This window comes from Cygnus olor, chromosome Z (genome assembly GCF_009769625.2).
Source record: "Cygnus olor isolate bCygOlo1 chromosome Z, bCygOlo1.pri.v2, whole genome shotgun sequence".
NCBI classification, from domain to species: Eukaryota; Metazoa; Chordata; class Aves; order Anseriformes; family Anatidae; genus Cygnus; species Cygnus olor.
Window position 1 is genome coordinate 39,945,965 of NC_049198.1, and position 9,546 is coordinate 39,955,510.

Consider the following 9,546-nt stretch of genomic DNA (forward strand, 5'->3'; position numbering starts at 1 on the left):
CTGAGCAGGGTTGTGAAAGCCAACACCCCACCACAACAGGGTCACTGTCCACACCTAAATTATACTTTTAAAAGCTGCTTTGGCAGGGCCTGTCTGCAGAACCTCTCCACAGATTACACTATCAGTGACTTTTTAAAAGGGGAGACAAATGTAGAATTAATACCTAGGACTTCTATAGCTTATTTTCAGTGTGTACATTGTCTTCCTTACACTGTAGACAGAGATAAACCTCGTAAAAATGTCTTATAATTGGCAACCAGCTCTATCTTTCCTTCTCAGCTTTTGACCCATATTACCTATTAGTAATATAGGGAGATCACATAGACTTCCTCCACCTACTTCCATATAGAAATGATCCACTTGCTACTAGATGATTGCTGCGATGCCATGGGTGCCCTCCAAAGGCCAATTCCACCTGAAATCCAACTGTGTTTCTGTTATATGAATTTATGTTTACCCTGTGCATTTAATTTAAAAGGGGACATAAAAAACCTTCAAATTATTCCTGTTAATTGTAATTATTTTTTGAATATACACTACCAGAAAATGAATGTTCCCATAAGTCCAATCCAACGCCGAGAAATCTCCTTATATCCACCAGATGGCGGTGTCTCTGTCATTTAGCAATGAAGGCTCTCCAACTGTAACTCCAAGGTCCTTAAAATTACTGGCTAGATCGTTACTTCACTCTGATTCCTGCGGTCTAGCGAGGAAAAACACCACGTGTCAAGTTCAGTATCCAGAGGTTCCATTATGGTTAAGGCTTCCCACTTGTATCTGAGATTTGTCATAATCTTTACTTATAAAACCATTAAAATTTGTATTTATTTTTTATGTAGTCTTGCCTTTTAATGTCTTTTTTTGCTTGCTTGCTTGTTTTAACACATTCCTATCAGCTGCTCCATGACACAGGACAATTTTAAAAATACAGTTACTGCAAAACAGTTCCAGCAATGCATACTTCATGAGAAGAAGTCGTATTTTCCTTTTGGCCACCTGATAGAAACAAAGTAAAAAAAAATCAGTCACACACAGATCTTCAGATCTTTCACCACACACTTCATTTTTCTCTTGTCTTCATTCCAAATTTTTCTTAAACCAAAAAACCTACAACCATGTATTTAGCAGACTAAACAGTCTTACAAGCTGAATCCAGCCTACAAAGTACCATCTGACTGCTACCACTACCGCTACTACTAAACTTCAGCATTGTAGCAGTACAGTTGCAAGCAAAACTTTTTTTTTTTTTCTTCCCAGGGTTCAGTAGTGCAACAACAGAAGTATGAATACAGCATAGGAAGTGCAGGCTTCATTGACGACTAGTGCTTAGGGTTAATTAAAACACAAATAATATATTCAGTAATTATCTAGCATGTATAAACAGAAGTAAAATGCCACACGTTGTGCAGGATATGCAGCATACTCTGAGTATTTACCTTTTCAGCAGAGCAGGAATGCACATAGTTGCTGAACAAATGGAGCTGTGCTTCTCCTGCAGAAGCTAGGGGTAAATAAAAAGATGAGGATGGCTTATGAATGATTTCTTGAAATTAAACAAAGGTGTATCTAGCTGCCATCTGAGTCCAAAACAGGTCTGGGTTATAGCAGACCATATATAGCAGACCATGCTATGATTCATTCTAAACAAAATAGCTGGTAGAGTGTAGCCCAGGCAGTTCTGTCAATAGCACCAGTATCATGCGACTAATTTTATTAATTTCTTTTCTGTAAATTTCTTTTCTGTAAATTTGTCACATCAAACAGATATAATTTGTATTTCCAGTATTCAGAATCACCCTACTGAGGTCCTGATGCTGCTTCCGCTGGAATAACCCCCTGTATAGTTTACTGCTAGGAGGACCAGTGACAACACTAACACTGCTCTTCTGAAAACAGACAGCAAAAACAAATGCTACTGCAAACCTATGCTGTTTGGGAACCTGGCTCAGAGTGTATGTGGTGGTCCAGGAACTGCCGCTTTTGAGGTTAGTTGCTAACATTGCTGCCTTTTTTGGGTTAATTTTTTCAATTTGAACTCTTCAGAGCTCTTTCTCCATGTTTTACCTACGCAGAAAAATTAAGGTCCAGTACAGAGCACCAAAATACTGTGAGTTATAATAGAAATACAATATAAATAGGTTTGAAGTGGGTCTAAGAGCTCAAAGGATAAAAGGTCACAATGTTTAAAGTCATTTTATAGCAGAGCCATGTGCATAGTATGTGTGTTCAAGATGAGTATTCCATTCGTTCTTATCCTTTCCTCTGTCAACTTTTTTTTCCTAACAAAACTTTACTATTAACCATTCAGTTCTACAGAATATTTTCTTTTAGTAAAATACTATATTTATGAGGGTTTGGTTTTTTGTTTGTTTTTGTTTTCCTGATCAGCCCCAGTAATGAAAGACCTAGAAAAGCCAAAAATTACATGTGGAGAAATTCCCTCTCAAACAGTTCAAAACACAGAAGGAATTATTTATCTCACAAACTTTTGTCTTGATTAATGGCTTTTCATTATGTATTTTTTTAAACTGCAAATCTCTTAAGTCTATTTGTTGGAAAGAGCTATTGCTATTATTAAAAATTTGTGAAAGATTTTTGTCTGTGTGAAACTGCAATCCAGACATCTGGAGGCTTTTTTTTTTTTTTTTTAATATAGGTATATGGCTACAGTATTTCTCCATATTGTCTCCATTCAGATTTTTTTCTCTAGGCTTGTTTTCAGTCCAGGTGCTTTCTGTAGTTCCTTTATTTGCAACAAATTCTACACAAATCCCTTAGGTGAAAAAATCTCTCCTTCTATCACTTATGAAACCTGGCTATGTGTCTGTTGTTTGAAGTATGGATGTACTAAGAAAGTCATGGATACAGCTTGAATTAACTTATTTTTCTAATTAGTAAGGTAGGCGCTACATTTAACTGAAAATATTTGAAGATTAAATTCAAGCATTTTCAGGATAAACTAAAACTTCTCAAGTGAAGAAAGGTTTAAAACATTTTCAACATAGTAGGCATCAAGAATCAGTGAAATGAAAGACATTTTAATTTCAACAAATCTATACTGATTTTAAAAACAACACAAGATCCCATAATGCAGGATATAGCAAATATTCACAACGTGGCTGAGTGTATAGCATAATTCTGTATTTTAAACTATGTTTAGAGTTTATCTACTCTTCATGCAACTATCAATTCATATGACAAACTATGTGTGTATAACTTAACGCACACACACAACAACAACAAAAATCAACCTGTAATTGCAGGAAACATATCTAGGTTTAATCCTAAAACACTGTCTGAAATAAAGCAGATCCTGGCCTACTGGAAACACCATTGATCTACTACTTTGCTTCTCATTCTCAAAGCAAGGATGGTGCCCTCTTACTAAAATTAAACCTTCCCATCAACAGTAATTTCTTGGGCCAGTGCATTGTTTTCGATTGAAATAATTGAAATCCCAGCTTTATTTGTGATGCCTTGTGTTGTCTGACAGGCATTTCCATGAGTCAAGAGAAACACGAGAAAGTAAAACAAAATATGCTCAGTGTGCTAGTGTGCTGTGATTTAAATTTATCCTGCCAACAGTGCCACATCAGTATTTCCAGCTGGTAAGACAAATGTGTATTATTTTGAACATGCAAATATAGTATTTCCAATTCTATTTTTCTTTCTTAGTCATGTTGCTTTTCATTGTTTATGAGTGATTTACTGAATCTTAAATGAAATGCAAACATTTGAAATCTGGTGTAAATTACATTTATTTATATCAAGAGAGTACATATAATTTTAAGTGTAGTACTTCATCAGTTCTTTTAATCGACTAAATCTGTAAATATGTCAAGTATATTAGAAGAAACTCTTTTGCCTACTGCTTTTTTAGACTGCAATTCCTTTTACTGTATTTTCTGCTTACTTACAGAGTATGTGCTGGTCTTTGCTATTTGTGCTGTCTGTTTAAAATACTTTTAATGGAAATAAAAGTAGAACTTCTAACTTGTTAATGTTTCTCCTGATTTTTATTGTTTTCCTCAAAACACTTCAAAACAGGTTCCTACCAACCCTGATAATCCTTCAAATAATTATGTAGAGGATTAAAGAAAATCATGAAAACACTGTCATAAGCCCATCTGGTGAAAATCAAAGAATTCCAGTAAAGGTGGTATTTCACATGACAGGAAAGCCAAGAAATGTCTTGAGTCCTGAAAGGATTCCCAGATTCTTTATTCCTCCTAATCAAGACCAATGAAGATTGTAAGAACCAGACCAATATATTTAATCTACAGGAATGTCCCATGTTAATTAAAAATAAATAAATAAATATTTTTCAAAAGTCTCACATTGATTATGAAACAAAAATTATAATCAATAATAATAATCAATAAAGCAAACTATAACAACAACAATAACAACATGATTCAACTACCAAGCTACCAAAATAGAATGAGGACTATGGAAAACATCAGCCTAAATGGCATATGTGTTGAATCACATGGATTAAGTGCATGGCAATTGTCAAAGCATGGCATTTTTGAATTCCTGGGACATTTGTATGCAGGAAAGGAATCTGTGTTCCAAATAGATTTTGCAACTACCGTAACAACACAAAAAGAAATTTCAAAGCAAATATATATGAAACTTTTTTTAAACAACTAACTTCAGACATTACCACAAAACTCACGTGAATTAGGTCAAAACTACAACACATTCTTACAAGAAAGTACTGCCCATTAGGAGAGAAAAATGCCATACTTCTCTGTTTATGAGGAAGTCAGCTCCGAGATCCTCACCGACTGAATTTATTAGTAACTATATCTCCAAAATGACATCTAAGAAGACTTAGCAAAGCAAATCTGTGTCTTCTACAGAAAAATGCTGATCTCCAGTCAGTAACTCTGAGTATCTGATAAAAAAACAGAAGCTCATTTCTTATGTTGTTTTCTGCTCCAGCATTACCCCTTGATTTCATCCTGTATAAGAAAGTACTGCAGAAAGCATGAGTGAGGTTCTTGCTTTCTGGTACAAGTACAGGAGATCTGTCAGTGCAGATAGGTAAGTATCATTCTTACTCTTCCAGCCAGGATGACTCTCCACCTCAAAAAACCTCTCCACATGTACTCTTCTATTTGTATGTGTTTACAATATAATAATAAGACAATGTGTGGATGGAATATATTTGGGCTTCTTTAGCATCAGGCAAAGTTATGCGTTTCCCTGCTCTTGCCATATGTCAGCTCTTCAGTTAAGGTAGGAAACTCCCACTTGGTTGTTTCTTCTCTGTTAGCCATTCCCATGTAGGGCCAGATTTTTATAGTTGTTTAGGCACCAAAAAATAGACACTGGTTGTTAGTGCTGTGAGCGATTGCAACCGTTAATTCCTGCCAGCAGGCATCAACAAGAGAAACCAGTTCCCATCTAACAGGAGAAAAGCCACAGCTTACACTATTAGGGATCAGCTGAAAAAAAAAAACCTTGAAGATCAGAGTCACTTGCACTAAGAGAATGTATTCAGAAGCCTACTAGGCTGAAGGTTTCTGATTCACCAAACCACCAGAACATGTTTCTGTAATGACAGCAGGAAGAATATAATTATTCTCTATTTTGTTCTAGAACTGCAAGAACTGAGTTTAAAATTAAGCTAAAATGTCTTACTGATAAGCAGCCCTCACACTTTTTATAGCATGCTGTGATTGGAAGGGAAATTCAGGAGGGGTTTTGTCTCTGAGTTCCAAAGGATTTAAGGAGTTTAGGCACCTAGCTCAGTACTGTGGAGTTACTTGAGCAAGATTACTACACTTTTCAGCAGTTACCAGATTGCTGATTGCATAATTGAAGTAATTTAGGACGTACATACACTTCACCTTGTCCTGAGGGAGAGGGGTGTGTAAGTAGAGCAAACAGATTGTTGTTGCACCATGATTCAGCTGATTCTGAAGGAGATTTAAAACCATGGAGCTCTGAGAGATTTAGAAGCAAGGAATCCCTGTGGTGAGTGGTTTTACTGCAGTTCTGAGTACATTCTAAAATAGTTCATGGGTTTTGACTTCCCTGCAGGATTGATGCAATCCTGGTTTGGGGGACACACTGAGTGAAGTTCATAGTCCATCCTGCTTTATTCATCACCCTTCTGGTTTCTTTAAGTGTAAGCCAATTTGAAAGCACTATCTGCAACGTGGAAGAGGCAGTGTTAAACACTTTCATATCTATGAAGATGAAAATAAATAGAATTATGGCAGTATGCCTAAAGTTACGTAACTTCATGAGATCCTGGAAACTAGGCATTTGTGAAGAAGACAAATCAATCAGAAAAACATATTTTACCTTTTTACTATGAGCAGATTTAGTTGCCTGAACCCCAGTATGAATCTGAGAAGGCTGTCAGTGGTTGCCCTGTAACAGAGGACAGCACTGCAGATGGTCTGGCATCCCAGAGAACCTGTGAGATGTTGACTCACTTCTGTAGAAATCTGAGCAGCATTCATGCAGTAATCAGCATTACTGATTACTGAAAGAAGGCTATCCTCCTGGGATGCCTCCTTCAGCACAAAGAAGACTGTGGCCTCCAGGCTCAGCTTGAAGAAATGGTATGAGTGGGAAGCCTGGAAACCTGATTGCTAATCCTGAGGTGATTGTTAAACGTTTTTGTTATGGGTTTGAAGTTTTACCGAGGTATCAGCAATGTTGACCATGTTGATTCAGGAAAAACACAGATTATTAGTGGATTTATACGGGGACTGCAGGATCACACAGAACACCAGGTCAAGTGCAAAAATTGCTGTCCAACTGGCTGTGGCCTGTATGTAGAAAGGGTTCTCAAATTTCAGAGAAATCCCAGGGAGAAATTTTGGTGCATTTGGCTGGACAGGTGGTCAGCAGATACTCTACTGTCTGATGCATTCCATCCCATACTTCTCAGCTACTGCTCCAGTGGGGCTTGAAATCACTCTGCTGGTGTTAGTCAGCTGTGGGGCCATGAAGATGGATGGAGGGGAAAAGAAGGACTGGCCCTCCTCACCTTGGCAAATCTGTATTGTTACAGATTTTGAATTATATTATAGTCACTAGTAGAGATCATATATTTATGTGTGGCCTTCTGTGCTAGACTTACCAGTTCATCAGCTGTAAGCAGTTTTTTCAATGGACCTTCAAGGCTAGCTGACTGCTTGTGGCAGACTCACCAACATTTTGTGCAGTGGAAAGATCCACCATACTGACCAATTTTTTTGTAGCCACAAAAAGAAAATTCTAAAGCAGAGAAGCTTTATCTATACTCTAAGAAGCTGCAGATTGACAGAAGGAAGTTAATTTTGAAAACTGACTGCTGGAAGAGAATTCTGAGGTTGCATGCTGCCAAAGTCCAACTTCTAAAGTAAGTGAACAGGAATAAAGCATAACCGTTTTTAACAATTAGCTCTCTCACAGCTAAATGTGAAAACGTGTGATTTAGTCACAAAATAAGAAGTGCCCTGTGTTCACACTTCAAAGACCTCTTGTAAGAAATGTAAAAGACTGTATGTATGTATTTGTGTAAGACATACAAAGAAAGACTGCTGCATAAATGTGTATGTGAATGAGTGCACGGACAGTTACATTTGATGATGGTATGATTTTTCATTGTCTGCTATCCTTCTTCAGTCTCACTCTCCCCCTCATGCTTTGTGTTGATAGACAAAGAAAAACAGCAACGTCCCTGATAAAAGTGTGCTTCCTTAAATCAATCAACTTCTTTGTAAAAAATTCTGCCCGTCGGGGGTGGGAGATAACGCATCACCGAAGCAGCAGGCTGTGGGTAAATACCCAAGTACATGCCACACAGTAAAAGGAGTGGTCAGGAAATGAGATTTGTAGCATTCATTTATTAGTATAAGGAACGAAACAGTGTATCATTTCTGGCAGTCTTTCCATTCCTACTATCCTCAGTAATTAAGACATTCTAAATTTAATTTAGAGTATCTGCTAAAAGATATTCAGAATTTGTATTCTGAAATAAAAAATATTTTTCTAGTGCAAGTATACTCTAAAACAGCTGCCTGATAGCTGATCTTTCAAGAATAACAGAGTGCAACTAAATCCAAAATTAATTAATCTTCCCTTTAAATATTTGGGCCTAGTTTAAAAGCAGTAAAAAACACCACCAAATTCCTATCACTGAGCTCCTATTGCATCTCTTTCTTTAAATCTGGGATTTACATTTTGTTTACAAGTTGTTTTGGCACGATCCATAAGTACTAAAGGAAGGAGTCAGTCTTCTACAAGTCTCTCTTTTACAAATCTACTTGCAATTTACACCAAATTAAAATGTCTGTTATGCATTTTTTCACTTCTAAATGTTTTGGGCTTCTTTCTTATTCTATATGCACATGGAAAAATGAATCCTAAACTTACTGCTTACTCTTTGCTCTGTGAAGAGCAGTCACAGAAAGGCTGAGGTTGGAAGGGACCTTTGGAGGTCAAAATGAAGCAGTGTTCATTTTCTACATAACAAAACTTCTGAAAACAAATATATTTTCAAAGCTTTGAAAAAATCATAGTTATATTTAACTTACTTTTGGTAAAAAAGAGAAGAATAGCCATGTCCTCTTTCCACTTTACAAGTCACATGAGCAGCAGCAACCAGCAAGTCCTGCTAACTGGTATCAGCAGAACATTTCACATTGAACCAACATGCCACAGCTGACATTGTTTTAGCAGGTTTTACCTTTCAAAAATATTAGTAAGCATGATTCATTCTTGCTTACAGATGCATTTCACTTTTATGGATCATTGACAGACTTGACGTGTGGTGGGCTGACCTTGGCTGGCTGACAGATGGCCACCCAGCCACCCTCTCACTCCTGCTCCTCAACAAAATAGGAGAAAATGAGGAGGAAAAGCTCCTGGGTCGAAATAAAGACAGGGATCAATAAGCCTCATGGGCAAAACAGACTTATCTTGGGGAAGATTAATTGAAGTTATTGCCAACTGAAAACAATGCAGGATGGCAAGAAACAAAGACAAAACTAAAAACACTTTCCCCCGCTCCTTCCTCGTTCTGAGCCTCTACTTCACCGCTTCATTCCTTAATCTTCAGCTTCCTCCATCACCCTGCCTAAATATTACAGGGGGGATGAGTACTGGGGATTTCAGTCTGTTCAAAACACTTCTTCTCTGCATGGGGTTCCATCCTAAAATTGTCCAGCACGAGCCCTCTCCATGGGCTACTGTCCATCAGGAACAGACTGCTCCAACACTGACCCCCCATGAGCCAAAGTTCCTTCCAGACCTCCTGTTACGTGCCTCTGTGGGCTGCGGTTCCTCCCAGGATCATGCCTCCACTGTGGTCTCCTCCACGGGCTGCAGCATGGAGCTCTGCTCCATGTGGGACCCGTGGGCTGCAGGGGGACAGCCTGCTCCACCAGGGGCCTCTCCACAGGCCGCAGGGGAACTGCTGCTGCGTGCCTGGAGCACCTCCTGCCCTCCTGCTGCACTGACCTTGGGGGCTGCAGGGCTGCTTCTCACTCCTGTCTCCCTGCTGCTATCATGCAGTTTTTTTGTTTTTGTTTTTGTTTT

At 38.0% G+C, this 9,546-nt stretch overlaps 1 long non-coding RNA gene across 1 annotated transcript; it reads right to left on the reverse strand.

Annotated features, from left to right (window-relative positions):
* Positions 1-839: 839 nt before the first annotated feature.
* Positions 840-8,984, reverse strand: LOC121061863. Its single transcript, XR_005815306.1, has 3 exons — positions 8,544-8,984; positions 1,437-1,501; positions 840-996 (listed from the first exon to the last, which is right to left on the reverse strand). It is a non-coding gene; the product is annotated as an uncharacterized LOC121061863 (long non-coding RNA).
* Positions 8,985-9,546: the final 562 nt, after the last annotated feature.